A 19,022-nucleotide genomic window follows, 5' to 3' on the forward strand; every position below is an offset into this window, starting at 1 on the left:
CAGTATTATTGAACTTATTTTAGGTTTCCAGGCCCTTTTGAACTTTAGTGATATTTAGCAATCATTTAACACTTATGAAAACCTTATTTCATTTCTAAATAAATATGCTGATTTCTTTCATAAGTTTCAAGTATTTAATAGCTCTAAAGGTATTTAAAATTGTATATCATGACTCAGCAACCATGAAGGTAGTAACTTAGCGATATGGATCATGGGGATTCCTGTAAAGTTAGATGAGGTGGGGAAGTGTTCATGAACAACCTTAACTAAATTGTCTTAGAGATGACTGTCTCTGAGTAACAGGTAAGGCTAATACTTCTGTGGCATGCAGGTTCTGGAAGAACATTTGAAGAAGTTGCACTTTTTCATTATGAGTCATTTAGAAACCTACTGGTGAATTATTTCTGTAAATTTTCAAAACTGCCTAACTTCTATATAAAAAAAATCTGGTTACCTCTGTTGTATACTCAGGTGGATATCTTAAAATAAAATTAAACCTATATAATCATTCAATTTACTGTTTTACAAATTTCACTTCAGCTTCTGTGAATCTTGGGCATCTATAGATACAGGGGGCCGTGAGAAGACATTTTTTTCATGTATAACTCCAGTGCAAACCTTTTTAAATCTCTGCTAGAAGTTCCACTGTACTTAGAGTCATTCAGGAGTACCTTTGTTCATGATATATATGTATTTTCAAGGAACATCTTCAGGGAAGAGTTTGCCACATAACTCATTTAGCATAGACTAACCAGCATGGTAGAAGTCTGCTGAGTACTTTAATTGATGTCCATTAAAAGTGTAAAGTTGTTCTGCTATGATCAGACACCCTCAGATGTACCTACAAAGGATCTTGATTCCATTAGTTCAGTGGATGCTGCTTCATAGGTAATGAAAAATTAAGCAAGCTTTGACCAAAACTTGGGAGCATAACTCAGCAGTTAACAATGGAAAACCAATTAAATTACTTTCCATGTACTTGTTCTTAAATATTCATGCTATTGAACCATTCCCACTTAATGCATAAATGACAACATAATATCCAACTGTAACAGTTGGTGGAAGCCATTTTAAGTAGCAGATTAACAAACAGAGATGGATTTTAATTTGCAATGCCAGTTGAGCTGTAATAAAAACTAGTATTCCAGCTGTGAAAAAAAAATAAAACACAGCTTGGTTTATAATTATTTACAGATGTGTAGGGTTTTTTTCTCTCTCTCTCTCTCTTTTTTTTTTTTTTTTCCTCAGCTATACAATGGAACCATTTTGTCACTATTCCTTCCCAGCAGTGGTTATATCTGATGCCCTTCCTACCCATAATTTCTAGACTCAAACTCTAAGGAAACACACATTAAAATATTATGGCAATTCTTTGGTGTTTGTTGATTACAGAATTCAATTTTGTGTTGCAACTGTTACTGTTCAGTGTTAATATAGCTGTTTACTTGTTTTTATGGACTGTGATGAGCTTCTGTTGACTTTGAGATAAATCCTATACTGCTGTCTTTGAATGATTTCCACATGTTGGCATTGTTGCTGTCTCCTGGAGTGTTATTAGGATTCGTGCAACTTTGATTTCTGTTTGTTTGTCCTTCTTGAAATATCAGTAACTGGCATTGTCATATTTTATGAAAGCTTTGGCTTTTTTTCTTTAATAATAAAATTCCCTGTTGCATGAAGGACAAGTCTGCAAGTAATGCCCAAGCACACTCTTGAAACCTCTTCTGAAAAACAAACAAAACTAAAACCAAGCTTTTCATTATTTAACATTGGGTTAGGGCAGGGTAAAAATAGGATCAAATATTCAATACTAAGTATTGGCAGTATTCTAAAGAAAGTCTGAAGGAGCTGTTCTCAATATGTTGCACTGAGAGAGAGAGAGGTTTTCAATAACCCGCACAGTGATCTCTCTACTTTGTGGTTGTATTTAATACATACAACATTATGGAGGTTCATTGGTAGCTAAACACAAGATCCCATGAACAAAATGTTCATCGTCCTGTGAAGGGTTGGATAAAACACTTCTATTATTTAGATTAAGGAATTTTACTAATGAAAGTTTTCCTGCTCTTTCAGTTTTGGTTTGCAGTTTATTGTTTGCATCTGTGTAGTCTTATTAGAGACCAAGCAATGGTAAAATGGAGTATATTCTAATCCAGTCAGAGACCTGAAAGTGACGAGTACATCAGCAAAGTTCTCCGAGAACTGATTTGTAGAAGCCATAAGTCTAAAATGCCTTAATGAAGCATAAAATTTCAGAAGAGAAATGGGAAAATTTTCAGGGATGTTAAGAATTTATGATTAGAAGTTTGCAATATTTGGGGAGACAAGGTGGAGAAAAATACTAGTATGTTGCACTGACACAGCAGGACTGGCAATAAAGCTTCATTAAGCGATAGGAGAATGATGCATGTTAAGAAGAGGAAATAGCTCTTCTGACCTTGTGTAGGAAATCATGTTAATTCTATCTACCTGAGATTTCAGAATGAGAAATTCAAGATTTCTTATTTTAACTATAATTTTGAGAGTGGTCATAGTCTTCACTTTAAATAGCTCAAGTAACATGCAAGGCTGGAAAATATTTCAGTGACAAATGGAGAAGCTGCACGCAAATGTCTGAATTATAGCCTCCTTAATTGAAAATGGCATCAGGAGAGTTTAACATGAGCTACTGTCATCTGAACGCATGTGTGTTAAACAGATGAAGAACACAACAGTAACTTGGCATGCTCACACATTGTTTGGGAGGAATGAGGAATATGAGGAAAGGTTGAATCTGCAATAGAGTTTATGTAAAAACCAGAAAGATCCTCGAACACTTCAGCCTTCTGCAGCAAAATTGTTAGTGTATCTGACCGTAGAGAACAAGATCCAGCCCTGATCCAGAGGGTGACAGACATAGGCTAGCACTGGAGCTGAGGACTGCTCAGAAGGTGGGCCACCTTTCCCCATGTGCAAGCTGAAAGCTCGGCTCTCCTGGCACTCTGTGCTTGAACTGTACCCAAAGAAAGGCTTCATCAGAAAGGCTACTGACAGCAATCAGGAAGAGAATTCTTCACCTGTTTCCTTTCCTGTCAAACCAAGAGGTGTCAGGGAAGAGAGTGATCCTTTTGGAAAGAGACTGAGAGGAACATTCAAATAGTAGAATAAAAATCTATGAGAAAATAACATGAAATCTTGATTCGCATGTCAAAAGAAAGATAGGGAAGATGAAAAAACAAAAACAGAGGCCTCGTTCCCTTCCGTCTTTCTGCAAGACTAAATAGGCGTCTTCTGGGAAACTACTTAATCATGTGCATTCACTGAAAATACTAACTTCTCATCCATCACTATCATCTCGCTCTTTTCTGGTTTACACCTTTTGAGATTCCAGGAGAAACTTTCTGGAATTTAAGCTGTTCGCTTTGCTGCCTTCAGGGCTGGATTTCTGTCATATTTAGTTAAAAGCTGGTGGCATGGCATTTTTGCAGAGGGCAACAGCATTACTGCTATGCAGATCACTTAATTATTCCAAGTGTTATGAGTGCAAGTCTCTAAAGATGACAATGTAACGTAGGGAAAGCTGAAACGAGAGGTAATGAAAGGTAATGAAAAAGTCAGAGGTAGGCAAGATGATCCTGTGATGCGAGGTCAGACAAAACAAAACACTTAATAAAAGGCTGTGGAACTGGAATTAGCCAGTATTGCTGAATGGGCCACATGTGTCACAAAAGCAATATACTCATTGGGAGTGGGGAAATGTAGAATGTCAATGCACTATAGAGCTAACCCTGGAGGCTGCTTAAAAGCTAATATTACACCTACTGAAAAAGATTTATCCTGTATTCAGCTGCTGTGTGTAAAAGACAAGATGAAGCTTCTTGAAGGAAGTGGCAAAACAAGTAAACATAAAATGACTGTCACCTCTACCACCCCCCTGAAGATCTTAAAATTATAATTGCTCAGAAACTGACTTTTTCCTGAGTGAAGGATGCAAGCAGAGGCATGCACAATGCTCCATGCCATGTTTTACCCCCAAAAAACTTACAGACAACAAACAAACAAACAAAAAACCCACCAAACACTGATGATTCAGAGCAATGACCAAACTATTCATTATCAAAATTTCAGTTTATACTGGGGACTAGGATGTGGTGTTTACAAGGAAGAGACTATAGAACCCCCTACCACACTGCCTTCATTCTGCACCACCCTCCAGGGAGGTTGTTGGTGCAGATTATTATGTTTATCATTTGAATTGAAAAGACACTGGTGTGGGCGACTCTCCAGTGCTAGGTGTTTTACAAACAGAAATTAACAAGACACTCCCTGTCCTAAATGACTTATAATCTTAAAACAGATAACAAATGGATACAGGCAGATAGCAGAGAAAAGAAAATTGTGACTAGGTCTGATGGGGGATGTTTTCTCATCAAAACCATGGTGATTGATTAGCTCTCCTTTAAAATATCTGGATTTGACAATCTTGACACCTTTCTGATGAAAAGTAAAGGACTGAATTTCCAGTCAAGGTAAGAGGACCAGCAGACACTATGAAGGACATTAAGTCAGTCATGTGAGATGTAGCAGATCAAAGTTGAAGGGTTTTGTCTGAATTGGATATGACTTAAATCAGGCTTTCATACTTCATATGTGAACATGATCCCATAACTTCATGTGCAAGAAGACCCTGCTTATTTTAAATGCATGCACATTTACCTACATAGATGTAGATATACATAGACACACGCATGCACTAATGAGAAAGTCTTAGTGTAGAATAACACTCACATTTCCCTGTGAGTATACATTTTGATGTATAGCCAAAGTTGTTACACGGGGAAGAAAGATACAAACAGGGAAAATATAGAAATAAAGTAAATAAAAGGCAAATATTTAAGGTGTTTTAATCACCTATTTGGATTCAGCACTGATCTCAAACTGGTGTAAATTTTTGTAGTCCATCCAGATCCAATAGAGATGTTCCAATTTAATCCCTCAGGCATATGGTCTTGGGGTCCACACTAAAATTTATCTTAATATGTTGCACAAGTCAGGCTTGTAGTGAACCTTTATGGAAGAATGAAGTCCAAACTGTGTAGTGAACCTTCTTATGGGTTGCTATCTGTTTGTTATCAGAAGGGCAGAGCACTTCCTTCTGAGTTTCCTTCCTTCACTTCATCTCAGAAGAACATTATTTTTTCTCTTGTGTCAAGGGGCCTTCAGCAGTGCCTCCCGAGTGTCCTACGTTCACAGCATTACAGTGGAAATACACCAAGGGATGTAAACTCAAATGGTAAGAGGATGAGTTAGAAACATTAGAAAAGTTGTGTGCCATAGAAGGAATTGTCTTTCTCTTTAAAACTGTGTAAGAAAGCTGTTTCTGTAACCTTTAGAGAGTGAAATCTCTGATGAACCGGTATCAGATACCTGGTAAAATGGTTAGCCTAATATGAAATAACCTCTGAAGTAATGATCAGTAGAAAAACTCCTTTATTTATTTTTAGGATCTGTGCCATACACTGCTAAGCACAGGAAAAACAGACAGGGATCTTGCTGTCTCATCCACTACAAATACCCTAAAGTAAATTTATTTCAAGGTAAATTTTGAGACGGGAAATTGATTTATATATAAATGTATGTCTTAGCACCAAATTGGCAATATCAAAACTAATTGAGGGTAAGTGCTAGTTGGAAGTCTGAATTGCATAGTTTAATAGTGGAATAGTGTAAATATATGCTGAGATGCAAAATATAATGTGAATCATGTTTCAGTTCTTATATCCCTTTCATTGGTGTATGGATACAATAAATGAATGTATTGGTTTCTCTTCTGCTTTAACATTACTGCAGTACTTTCTGTAAAATTAATTTAATACATTGAAGCTGCTGTGAAATAGTTTCATTCCTACTCATTGTGATGTGTTTTCTTTTTTTTTTTTTTTCTATGAAATCAAATATTTCATGGCTTTGAATAGCTGTATTTCTTTCCTATTCACCATGTTCAATATTCAGTTGACTTGAAAATACTGCTTGAATTTGCTTTGTGACCTAAGGGGACACTTCAGGATGAGCATAGTCTTAGGCAAGCTAGTGGAAGTTTAGTCCAAACTTTGAATGACATTGTGTTTCAAACAGGAGTGTTGTCTTACATTTCAGATCTACTTCTGTAAGGTAGAATAGAAATAGAAACAAGATTTAATCTTTTCATTTGTTTTGTTTTATTTTTTGTCTTAGCCACTATGGAACAATCAGCTATAGACAATGAAGCTTTTCCCCCTAGCTGAATACAAATTATTCATTAAAATATCTTATTTAATTTCTTTCCCCCCCCCCCCCTTTTTTTAATGTTTTTTAGGCTAAACATAGGTCAGAATAATGGGATTTCTCTGATTGTGCCTCTGTTTTTATTCAGGGATTAAAGAGTTCTGTTTGAAAACAAACTTTTTATAGTTCTTCAAAATCTATGATTCTGTTTTAAATATAATTTTAAAAAATCTTGTTGCAATTAAAAAAAAATAACACAAGAAAACAAACAAAACAGATTTCAATTTTTATCAGAATTTATTATTTTCAGTAAGGAAAGCTTTAATTAACATTTCCTTTTGAGGATGGAAATCTGTTTCTGCAATTTAGAAATATGTCTTGTGAAGTAAATTAAAAATACTGTCAATATATGAAAAGGGGCATGTAATTGGGAATTCACACATTTTTCCTATACATTTGTTCTCTAAATTTTGAATTGCTACTAATTTCCTCCCTATAAGATTGGAAATGGGAATAATATAATGTTATCTTTTCTCTAGGGTAGTCATTTAAAAGTAGTTAACAGGCTTAGTCATGTCTAAATACTTAGCAGAAAGTACAAGGAAAACATCATGTGGTGTGCTGATTAGACGTAAAGATATTCAGTGATGGCATAAAAAAAATTGCTTTAAAAGAAAATTATGGTTTTTAGGCTAAATATAGGTCAAAAAATGTGATTTGTCTTGTACTTCTGTTTAAAGGGTTGAGCCTTGGTAAGAAACTTTTTTAGTTCTTAAAGATTTATAATTCTTTTTTAAAGATTATAAGAATCAGGAAAAGTGAAGGGTTTGGATTTTTCAAAGGAATTAATCATGGGAACTTAGCTAAAAATTGGCCTTTAAAAAAGAAGTCTTGATTGAACTGCATATCTTTCTGAGAAAGATGACACACTCTAGTTAAAGCAGTGTGGAGTCCTCTGTAAGCCATAAATATGGCCAAAATTTTGATATTTTGCTAAATTGTGCAGGTAACTTGATTTAATAAAAAAGGTCTTCACTTCTACAAATGTAGTTATATAAATACTACTGTGAATTAGGTAGTTGCATTAAAAAAGTCAAGATACATACAGGAGTAGAATTAATGTTCTCATTCATGTCCAGCACCACTCATAATCAATTCTTAAGTGTAAATTTGATGTTAGTGTTCCTGAATGTGTTAAGTAAACAAACACATCCAGGAAATAAAACCCAAGTAGATAGAGATCAGTTAAGTACAGACTCTTTTGTGAAAATCTACTTCCACCTCTCAGTGGAAAAAACAAAGCTACATGTAGCATCATATAGCATGTACAGGAGTTGTATATCTCTGTGGTCATTGTACATACTCAATTCAATAGAGCAGCTGGGTGAAGTAAAGTATTGCTTATTCTGTAAAGGAGAGAAAGAAATTATTTGGAGAAATCACTGGTGATCAAAAAGGTTTTTAAAGTCTTTTTTTTTTTTTTTGTAAAACTCCAGAGAAGCACATCCAATAGAGTTGTGAAGTGTAGAAATGTAGAAATCTTCTGTATTACAGAAAATATTTTTTTCTTTGAAGTTTCTGAAGACACATCAAGAAATGAGATGTGAGTAGAGAAAATTATAATCATCCAGTCCATTTCCTTCTTCCTTGGATAATCTTCCAGATTAGCAGGAAGTCTGGTCCTAAAGCATGCCTCTCTGCCTGATTTTTTGGATACTTGAGATCCCTGTAAGTTATCCCAGGTAACATTTAACTTACAGCTAATGGTCAAAATCAGGCAGCGTTAACATAATTAGTTTTTACTAAACAATATTTACTCTGCTTCTAGAGAAAGTTCACAAACCTCCTTTAGACAAATTGGGCTGGACCGATTTCCTTAGCTTTCAGCCATTTTTTTTCCTAATATCATCATCACTGAGAGACATGAAGTTTAATGACCCTCCACTGTCTTTGGTGTAGGACATATGTATACTCAGTCCTACATTTGGTGGCACATTTTGTGATACAGCAATTTATGACTCATACATAAGAAAATGTCTTGAACTGTCACAGGAGCAATCCCTTTTCTAGGGAAAATAATAAAAATGCATTTCTATTAAAGCTGAAGATTTAGCTAGTATATTTGGAATAAAAACAAAATTGCTATGATAGTTTTTCTTTGACTTTATGGCAGTATAAGAAAGATTAATATACTGTATGAACATACTGGATGATAATAAAACCGAAGAATTAAAATCACTTCAACACAGTGTAGATAACCCTTTGAAAATACGTAAAAATTCAGTATTAAGTATCAGAATAATTGGAATGTATGAGTAACTTTTCCTAAGAAAAGCTACTTTTTAAAATGCTCATTATCAGGGTATAACAGGAGCAAGCATTGCATTGCTAGAGATAACAATGTACAGAGGGACTAGAAATTGAAAAGGTGGAGAAAGTCTACGAAAGGTTACGGGGTGGGGGGGATGATCCATCTATCATTTGTGCCACAATAAATCTTCCTATTTTGAGGGAATGGTGTGACCCTAGAACAATGAGAACAAAATTGCTCTGCTATTCTATTTCCAGTGTCTTAGTATCACCGAGGAAGTCTTACTGATCACGAAGAGACTATGTTTTGTAAGTGTTTATTGTCACAGGCAACATGGATCCTGGGTTTTTAGTTCAGCTATGGGGTGCTGTTAACCAGCATTTTATTTCTGGCAAATAGCAAAGATCTAAAAGGGCTTGCATTTAATACAGAATGAAATACAATAAAATGAAGGATGCAGGATCATCTCTTCAGCCAGTATGTTTCTATTATTTGTCAAATCAGCAGGTAAGTCTTCTGTGTCATTTTTTCAAATAGCAACAGAATCTAACAACCAAGAAACACCCAGGCACTTTAGCTGATGTAACCATGAAGATGGCAGCTCACTTTGAGAAATAGGATGCTATCTCAGTGTGGAGGTGACAGACTCTGAATGTGGAATGTATGAAAGAAAAAGTGTTACAGTAGTAGTACAGATGTGGGTAAATGGCATATAAGGATTCGTGTTTCTCTGAAGAATTACAGAAATTTTATTGAAAAGCTAATAAACTCACTGATGTCTAATTTTGATACAGAAAATATTTATACATGACACATAATATATTAAAAGTCATAAATACCATCACTACTGATCTTAATTAGTATTAAAAGAAATGAACAGATCTAAGAATTGGCATTAATCTCCTTTTCTAAATGCTGGAATATGCTCTGTGCTTAATAAAGGGGTAGGATAGTCTTGTCTTTATGGCTAGGCTGGAACTTAGTACATATTCAAGTCCTGATTCTGCTGCATGCTTCCTTTATGATATTAATAAGATTGCTTTTATCTGTATTTTTATTTGAAAATTGAATATATCAGGTCTTTTCCTCACAAGAGTAAATACTCTATGTTACACTAATTTTATAGTCAACATTTATGGAGTAAAGAAATTTTATTTCCACTGTATGTGAAACTGGGGAGACAAGAACTTGTGAATACAGGCCAATCTGAGAGAGAGAGAGAGAGAGAGAGATTGTAAAGATGAAATAAGAATTGTAAAAGCTCAGCAAACAGTTGAAAGACAAGCTTATTCAAAAAGAACTAAAGAAGATCATAGCAGGGAAGACAAGAAAAGCACAAATTGTTGAACTTCTGGGGGAAAAAAAAAAAAAAGACTTAAAAAAAGACTTAGTTTTACCTTATCTTAATGTCAAAGATATTTGATTGCTCTTTAATCTTGTAAAAAAGGGATAAGCAGATACAGCGAGTTAAAGTCAAAAACAATAATTCAGAGCAGGAATAAAGGAAACCTAAGGGCAGCAAAATAATCGTTATGGAGAGATTAGAATTTCTATCAATTGTGATCTTTTAATGAAGGCTAAACAATTTTCTGAAAGATATTTTATAGCTCAGCAGAAATGACAGGCTTGATGCAAAAATTATTGGTCTGCATCATGAAGGTCAGTCTAGACCATCCCAGTAGTTCATTCTGGCCTTACAATCCATAGATCTAGGAGTTAATGTTTGTGAGTCATGCTGATACCATAATGATGGAGGCTACAGAAGCATGTAAGTTATGCTAACTTGCTACAGGTCTTGGAAATAGAAAGGAAGGGAGGCTGTTTCAAGAGAGGTGTCTATGAACAGATCATTGCAATATTTTTCACAAGTTAATTCTGTGAAGGGCATCTTATGTTCTGTAATGACAACTTCTTGTGCATGACTGTCAATCCATCTGCTTTATTTTCTGGGTTAGCTGATGAGAGAAAATTGGATTTGTTGGTACGGGGTTATGCCTTAGATGAGTGGTACAAAGATAGGTCACAAAACTGAGAACTAAGCATTTTTTTTCCCTTCAGATTACGTATTTGCAAAGAATGAACTACATAGATCTGGCTCCTCACAGATTCTGTCATGTTTACTAAATAAATTCAAAGGAAAGGAAAAATTGTTATCAGTGATAGATGTACTGGATGGAGAAATGGGAGAACTGTCTTTTTTTTACAGTGTCCAGGGAAATGACCTAACCAGCAGCTACCAGGATATTCTGGTAGTGCAAAGATGGGAATCAGCTCCAGGTGGTTCTCACTGTCTCATTTTTGATATTTATGAGTATTTAGGAAGAAGAACTGAAAGGCTCTGCTTAAGTATAGCTTTTGTGTTGAGGACATTAGGAGGTAGGAGAAATGAATACCACTTTCTTTTATCACGAGAGTTAGCTACGGGTTTTCTGTGCTCCTTCGTGCTTTAGCCATGGCACCATTATGCATAATTGGATAAGTAGCTTCCCTGGAAGTACTGTGAATTGTCGTCTCTTTTTTCTTTGTTTAAGCTTTTCTTAAAGCTATTAATCTTAAATTCTTAAAGCTTTTCTTAAGCTATTAATCAAACACTTGGTTTTAGGAATGGAATGTTGCATGTAGGGTGAAAATGATTTGTTGAATTATTTTGCTACCTTAATGAGAAAAAAGCAAATGATTTAAAATCAGTTTGAGCGAAAAGAATACTTAATTTCTTTTTTTTTTTTTCAAGTCAGTAAATGAAGCAAAAAATGAAAATGTATTTACAGTTCTGTGGGTTTCTGTGCATGGTGAGAATAGAAATACTCAAATACTTGCTTTTAAAGTTTAATAATATGAATAGTCCTTGTGTCTTCAATACAGACAGTGTCTTTACTGGGATTATTTGCATACTTAAATATCTCACTGAATCAGAATAGAATTGGCTGGAGTTGACTGATATTGTGTTATGCTGAGATAACCACTGATTTGGGTGAAAATGATGTATTGGTATAATGAATCATATCCATAGTAATTTAATTTAATTAATTAATTTATTTATTTTTAAAGACGGTCCAAAGCAGAATTGGACAATTGGACATTTATTCAGGAAAATGTCTTTTCATCTTGTCCCTATAAGAAGCGAAAACCTAACATACAAATAGAAGAAGAAAAAAAAATCAATGCCTTTTTCTTAGTTTCTCCCTGTTTCAAGCCCCTGCACAATGAAGGTCACATGCACCTTCATTCATCCCTTGTCTTTTGACGTTTCTCAAGGCATACCTTGTGTTCAGTGTTCATGCCTGGAGCATTATATGTCCTTAGCACATCCTTCAGGACAATACACAACTCTCTTATCTTCCTCTATTCAGAGACATGAACTGCAGCTTGAGAGGAGGCTGAAAGCTCAGTAAAACAAAGGGTCAAATAAGGTCAAATATCTTTTCATTGGTCTTCTTTTCTCTTGACCTGGACTGAAGGTTTTCTTTTCCTGTTTCCCATATATGCATTACACACTGGGAATTATTTACTATAACTAGAAGTTAAAGAACACAAAACATAATACAAACACTTAAGCTAGAATTTTTGCTTTGCAAAAACTTTAGATGTCTAATAGTCATCTGCAGAGTAGTACAAGTAACAGACTATGTCGTTTGTACTCTAAAAAAGAAAGGAAATCAGGTCAAATGCAACAGTTTGCTTCACTCTGAATACTTAATTGTATATTAAAGGTAATAATTGAAGTACATTTTTAAACAAAGCATAATTTCAAATAAAGCATTGGAATATGTACAATTCTTGAACACATGTAAAATATATTGAAAGAGAGAAGGTGTCTTTTCTTGGACATATTTTACATATAAATATATTTTACATATGTTCAAGAAAAGTTTTATTCAGTTCGAATGGGTTTGGTTGGGTGGGCTGGCTTTGTGTCGGTAGAAGATTGCATGCATTTGTTGCAGCAGGTTGACAAGAACTGAAGGTATCAAATAAATTGATACCAAGAGTCACTGCAATTACTTTAAACGATGTCTCTCAAACCATGAGAATTAGAGAACCTACAAATTTTAGAAAACCATTTTTCCCTGAAATTCTTTTGTGGTCTTTTATTTATATTTTCTAACACACACACATTGTTAATGTCCATCTATACTTCAGAATATGTTACTTTAAGCAGCCCATATCAGATGTAAAATCTAGCCAAGATATTGCATTACTCATTCCAGTCAGTTTGAATTAATGATTATGGCATTTTGAGGTATTCCAGCACTTGCTTTTTTTTTCTTCTTTCTCCTAGACCGGTAATCTAGAAAGTGAAAACAAACAAGGAAAATTCAATAGCATTTTAATGAGGCCTTTGTTTTTCTTCATAGCATCACCATTTCCATATCTTCCACATGGTCATCCCTCAGAGAAGCCTGCATGCAGTTGGCATGCATTGTAAGTGTCAACCCTTGGCTTGATACAAAAGTACAGAATTTTCATTTACAGAGGCACAGCATTTTTTTCCTTTATAAATGCCAAACTGAATGAAAATTACTCCTTAGGGAATTAGAAAATAATGAATGATTGGCATTTGGTGTACAATTCCTTATTCTAGTGAGATTTTGGCATGCCATTCACTGGGAAATTCAGAGTATTGAATGACATCCGCATTTACCAGATGGGCTGTCAAGGCATTCTGTGTGTCAACACCTTTGCGGAATATCACTTGAAGCCTAATTCCTCTTATTTACAGGCATTTGATTTGGTGTTTCTGAATAAGGTGTTGTACACATTTTTTTCCCCACTCAAAAACTGTTCATGTTATTAAAGCCAAGGCTTGGTCTCTTCACCCAAAAAGGGGATCTGTGTGTGAGAGCAGGGATTAGGGGAAATGTAGGGGAGCACATATGCACTGAATAAGTGATAGAATATGCTTAATTCTACGAGGTTCTCTGGTGCTCTGCCGTATGTTTGTACAAATGGATTCTATAGCATCCAGTAGCTAACGGGAACTGGCCTAAAGTCCAGCTGGTGGCCAGTTAGAAGTTTTGTTCCTTAGGAGTTAATACCAGTAAGTGTCTATTATTGTTTAAGTATTCATTAGTGACCTGTTCAATGGGGTGAAATCCTCAGCAAGTTGGGGATGACACCAAATTGGGTGGATCAGCTGGTGTTACATAGCAGAAGAAGGATACCATTCACAAAGACGTGACAGGATAAAGAATGAGCTGGAAAAAAAAAATCCTTCCATGACGTTCAGTAAAGACAAGAGCAGTTCTGCACCTGGGATGTGACTAACAATCCTACGACGTGGTACAGGAGGGGGGTGTCTAGCTAGAGAACAGCTCTGCATGAATGCTTTGAGAACATAGTCCCAAGTGGCGGAAAGAGAGAGAAGGGTACTGAGCTTCTAGTACTTCTTACTTTACGAGTATCAGTGGCCACTGGGAGGTGATACAGGTGGGCATTTGAAATACATAAATGACAATTCAGTTTACATCATACCAATAACTTCTAGCACACTGTAGTGCTGAAAAGAACCACAGTCAAGTGCAACTGTTATTCCAAATATATAGTATCTTCCCATCCTCTTCATTACAACAGGATTGAACCCAAAGGAAACAGTTACACCCCTTTACTGCTATGCTGTCTTGTAACTTTTCTTTGCTATCTAAGCAGTACCTTATTCATTGCAATGTAATCCCTCTGCTTGTTGCCCTGTTCACCACAGCCTAGAAAGCAGTTTGAATTCTCCATTTTTTTTCCTTCTTCTTTTCTCATAAGCGGTGTTTCTCAGCCTCTGATCATTTTTTTCCCCACTTCTGGATTCCCTCAAATTGGTTCGTGTCTCTCCAAGTGTGTTGCCCACAAGTGGACTTAAATTATCTGAAGAGTTGTGAGTGCTGAGCTGAGCTGAGAGATTTCTTTCTGTATCCTGCAGGTCGTATTTTTGCTTATAATCCCAGTATGGTGTTTCCCTTTGTGCAATACCTAAGTGGTGATTTATGTTCAGCTTGCAATCCACTGAAACTCCCAAATCCCTTCTTATGAAACTACTGTCCAACCACTTCATTGTGTGGTGATTTATCTAGATTTCTGAATAACAGAGTAGTAGAGCGGTGAACACAGCTGCCTGGAACAGGTTTCATTCTTGGCCACTGACCATCTAAATAAATGTTTTTAGAAGGTTGTACCAGCTGCTTGTTAGAGCAAATAGCCAAGAGCCAGGAAAATTCTGAGATCAAATCCTAATTAAACTGCTGACTTGCTGCATGACCTTGGGTGGGTCACTCTTTGTGTAGCCATGAGCCCCAAATCCAAACCTCTCAGTTGAACTTCTCTCTGAAGACAGATTAAACAAATGTACAGAACAGAACCTATGTACATCACCGACAGTAACATTCTGTTTGTACTGAACTTCTAACCCGACCCCTGACACTTAATGCAAAATACATCTGTGCCTTCTCCTATTCTTCTTGTTCCTATTTGTTTGTATGGGTTTGTAGCCGCATTGTGGTTAACATGGATACAACTGAGCAGATGATAATCTAAAGAATATTTTGCAGATCGGATTACCTATTTTATAATACAGAAATGTGGATTTTTTTGTGCAGCTTGTATAAGGTGATGCATTTTGTGAGAAAGTGTGTTGTCTGTGGTACTCGGTATACGAGCTTCAACATGTAAGTTTACTGCTGGGCACTAAACTAATAAACACTAAGTTGTGAACCTAAGTTGTGCTGGACTTAGACTGTATGCAGAAGGCTAATGAGGTGAGGGACAGCGGGGAAGAAATGAGGATGAATGACCAATGTACTAAATGCCAGTGAAGCCCGAGCTGTAGTAGAAAAACAAGGGGGAGGATATACAGTTAGAAATGTGAGAAAAATCAAAGCACACATCTTTGCATATAGTTTGCCAGGGACCTTGTCTGGAGTGTGTTTTAAATGCTAACCATTCACCCAAACAAAACTGTAATATGCCAGTTTGCACAAGCACCAGTTGATATATATTGCAGGTGAACAGATAGAAAATCTCTGTGAAGTCTGCAGGATTCCCAGTCACAAGGGAGTACCAAATGGAGGCACATCTGCCTTTCTTTAACCTCATCCAACTAAAGCCCTGCAGTGTGACCCAGCTGATGACTGTATCTGGCTTGGTAACACCGAACTTCACAAACTTGAGGGAGATGTCTGCTGTCATATGGTTGGAGAGCTCACAGAGGTGCCCCAAATGGTAACCAGCCAGTGCTTTGTTAAAGGTCACTTTTAAAGGTGAGACCATTCTCAAGAGCCAGATCCTACCACGCTGGCTTTACAGCAGTGTTGTGTGAATGGTAACCTCTCATTGACTGTAGCGCAAATAACTACAGAAATAAGTGTACACTAAGAGCACAAATTCAGCTATTATTTACCACACTAGGCATTATAAATTAATTGAGTAAATGAGATATGCCATCTTGATATGATTTCTCAAATAAGATAGAAACACACAGAAGAGAAATGAAAAGAACAAGTATAGGAGGTTCAGAGGAGGAAGACAGGTGGGAAGGGATTCACAGTGCTTTTCATAGGTTTGCAGTTGGCTGAGGTTGTTGGTTGGCTGGTTTGTTTTTGGCTGGAGGAGCATTTTCGTTTACATGTTTTGAATGGTACCTAGTGGTTACGGTGCTGATAAGAGCTATGGGGAATTCAAGTAATGCTTTCAGTACAGAAACTTTAAATGAGTAGTGAAGATAAGAGTGAAAGATGTTACAGAGGGAGGCAGTAGAGCAGGCAAATCCACAGGTATGTGGGAAGACAGTGATGCAGTGCAGGTGAATTTAACTGTTGCTTAGAAATGAGAATGAGGAAGTCAGGCAATGTGGGCAATAAAGAAAAGGTTTGCCTGTTGGAATAGATTTAACCTGGTTTTCATGGTTACAATTTGCCTATGGTTACAGCAGTCTATGGTTAAGTTAGTCAAAGATGCTGAAACACATTAGGATTTGTTTTATAAGCTTTGTTCAAAGTTTTCTGTATTCTCTTTTTGAAAGTGTGTCCTTTACCACATACTACAAGGAAGATTGGAAATACCCACGTTAGCTGTTAACAGACTGGCTTGTTAGTGATAACCAGAGGTCCATTGGGCTAATTTACTCCCCAGTTTCAATATATTTAGAGCTTCTTGGGAAATATGTATATTGGTATACCTGGGATTTATCCCAGACTAGGTGGTTCAACAGCAGAGTCATACAGGGTTTTTTAGAGTAGTAAACATAAAAAGACATCTGTAGTGATCTTATCAGTAATTCTGCTGTGAATAGAATGGTGTACAATTATTTCTTTTATGGCAGAAAGGAACAACCGTGGAATTTTGAACTACAGCTGTGTATCCTGCTCATCATAAGCTAGGAAAGCATAAGCATACCATAAGCTAGGAAAGTCAGAGTTCATGCAAGAGCAGGACTTCTGCCCAGGTGCTGATAGGAACACTTTTTTTTTGGAACTTCGCATTTGAAATATAGTTCAGTTGCATACGTGAACAGAAGTTGCATAATACCTAGAGTAATGTATATGAGAGTTAAGTATTTGGAGACAAGTTTTCAAAATGTTTTCAAAAATGGAAGAAATAAATATGTGTTTATATTCTTTAATACTAGGGACCTTTTAAGGTGCAGCAGCATTTGATCTGAATTGTCAGCTCATGGATCCTTAGTAATTGCAGATGAGTTTCCTCTCCTGTCCTTTTTGTCCACTGGTACCTTAAACTCCCCTACTTCAGTCAGTCACAATCATGATCTAATTGTGATCTCTCTTGCTGTTTCCCTACAGTTGTAAGAAATTCTCTTGTGTGCTGAAGAGAGATGCCCCAGTCTGAGGATGCTCAGCCATGCTTCTATCCAGGAGGTACTACTGAAAGAAAGAAGTGGCTCTTTGAACAGCAAGGTTTGTATAATCCTGTGTTACTTTTTATGCAGGTTATATAATATAGTTCATCAATAGAAGTAGAAAATTAATAATTGCCTCTGATTCAAACACTGGCTGCTTCTGTTAGTGTTTCTGTGATTGTTCTCCCAAGTGATAATTCCCGAAGTGTGGGCTACAGAAAGCAGGTAGTAGTAACTGTGTTTCTCATCCAATTCAAGAATCTAATGCTAAATTTCCATGCTATTAAGCCAAAAACACTTATTATCAAAAAGTTGCTGTCATTGAATTTAATACTGAATTCAATTTATGGCAGTAAATTCTATGACAGTTGGTAACACATCTCTCATTCCCAGAAAATCCTATCCTCTCTTTTCAAAAAAAAAAAAAAAAAAAATATTGCCTAAATCTGAAAAATATCTATTGGCACCATTTATAACTATCATTATTTTCAGTAAGTACCATTGTACAGTTTTCATTAACAAATTTAGTTTTTTACCAAGGCAGGAATAAGGCCTAAGGAAGCCTGTTGGCAAAGCCATAACTTCTAAGAGTAAATGTAATAAGAATCAAGATAAGAACATGTGATTATGTATCTCTAGGCATATATCAAGCAAAATACTTTAAGGACATCTGAAGAGTATAGAGGTTCCTTGCAAAGAATACTGAGATTCTAGGCGAGTTAACAGCTAAGCATACGTTTATATGATTTTTTCCATGCCAAACCCTCAAAGAAAACTATCTGCCAATAATTCAAGAATTTCTGAGCAAAATACGAACAAGACAGAATGTTCTACCTCATTACTTCATGCAATATAAACAAGAACAGAAAAATACTGAAGAATTAGCCAGTTTCTTCAGTAAAGCTGACTCTCCAAAAAAGTTGCTAATGAACACTCTTGCAGAGTCCACTCTTTTCACTCTGTATGCTTGCTGCCATTGTACAACCATTTTCATCGCTAACTAATTATACTGAATCCATCAGAATGAAAGCATAGACTGCAGAGGCAGTTTACATAGATACAAACATTAAACTGGTTAAAGGATAATGAAATGTTAAGATTATTCGAGTTCAGCATTTTATGCTTCCTGAATCCCAACTTTCATGAATACCTACCAGTAAGTTTTGGAATCTCACAGTTATTCCAAGCCAAGGAATAACTGTGGTCCTGGGCTTTTGGTCCTGCTTTCTATTTTATTTAGTAATTTTTTTTAGAACAAAACCCCTATGTTTTTATCCCTGTCTGAAAACGAACCAACCTCCCAAGTCTGTTTTCTGCTCTAGACATACAAGACTTAGTAAGTAAATATGCATTAACTGACTATAGAAAAATTCTTTTTTAGTATAAAGAAAGCAAAATACTTTCCAGTTTATGTACACATACTGTACACAGAATAAAATAATATGTTATTCAAGGCAATTGCTTTCCCCTTGTTTCAAAAAAAAAATGACAATGAGGTTGGTGTAAACAATATGTAGAGAGAACTGAATCTTAAATGGAGGCAGCTTTTCTGGAATGCTTATTCAAGCCAGTGTGCACAGCAATCACTCATCATCGCTCAGGATTTGACCCCTTATATGAACTGTAAAA

General features: G+C 35.9%; 1 long non-coding RNA gene across 6 annotated transcripts in view; it reads left to right on the top strand.

Annotated features, from left to right (window-relative positions):
• The window catches only part of LOC106033116 (uncharacterized), a 225,571-nt gene that overhangs the window by 126,532 nt on the left and 80,017 nt on the right, over positions 1-19,022 (top strand). For all 6 annotated transcript variants that reach the window (XR_010834526.1, XR_010834528.1, XR_010834531.1 and 3 more), the window contains one exon: positions 17,338-17,451. This is a non-coding gene — a long non-coding RNA (uncharacterized lncRNA). The remainder of the gene's footprint in view (positions 1-17,337; positions 17,452-19,022) is intronic.

This window comes from Anser cygnoides, chromosome 12 (assembly GCF_040182565.1).
Source record: "Anser cygnoides isolate HZ-2024a breed goose chromosome 12, Taihu_goose_T2T_genome, whole genome shotgun sequence".
NCBI lineage: Eukaryota > Metazoa > Chordata > Aves > Anseriformes > Anatidae > Anser > Anser cygnoides.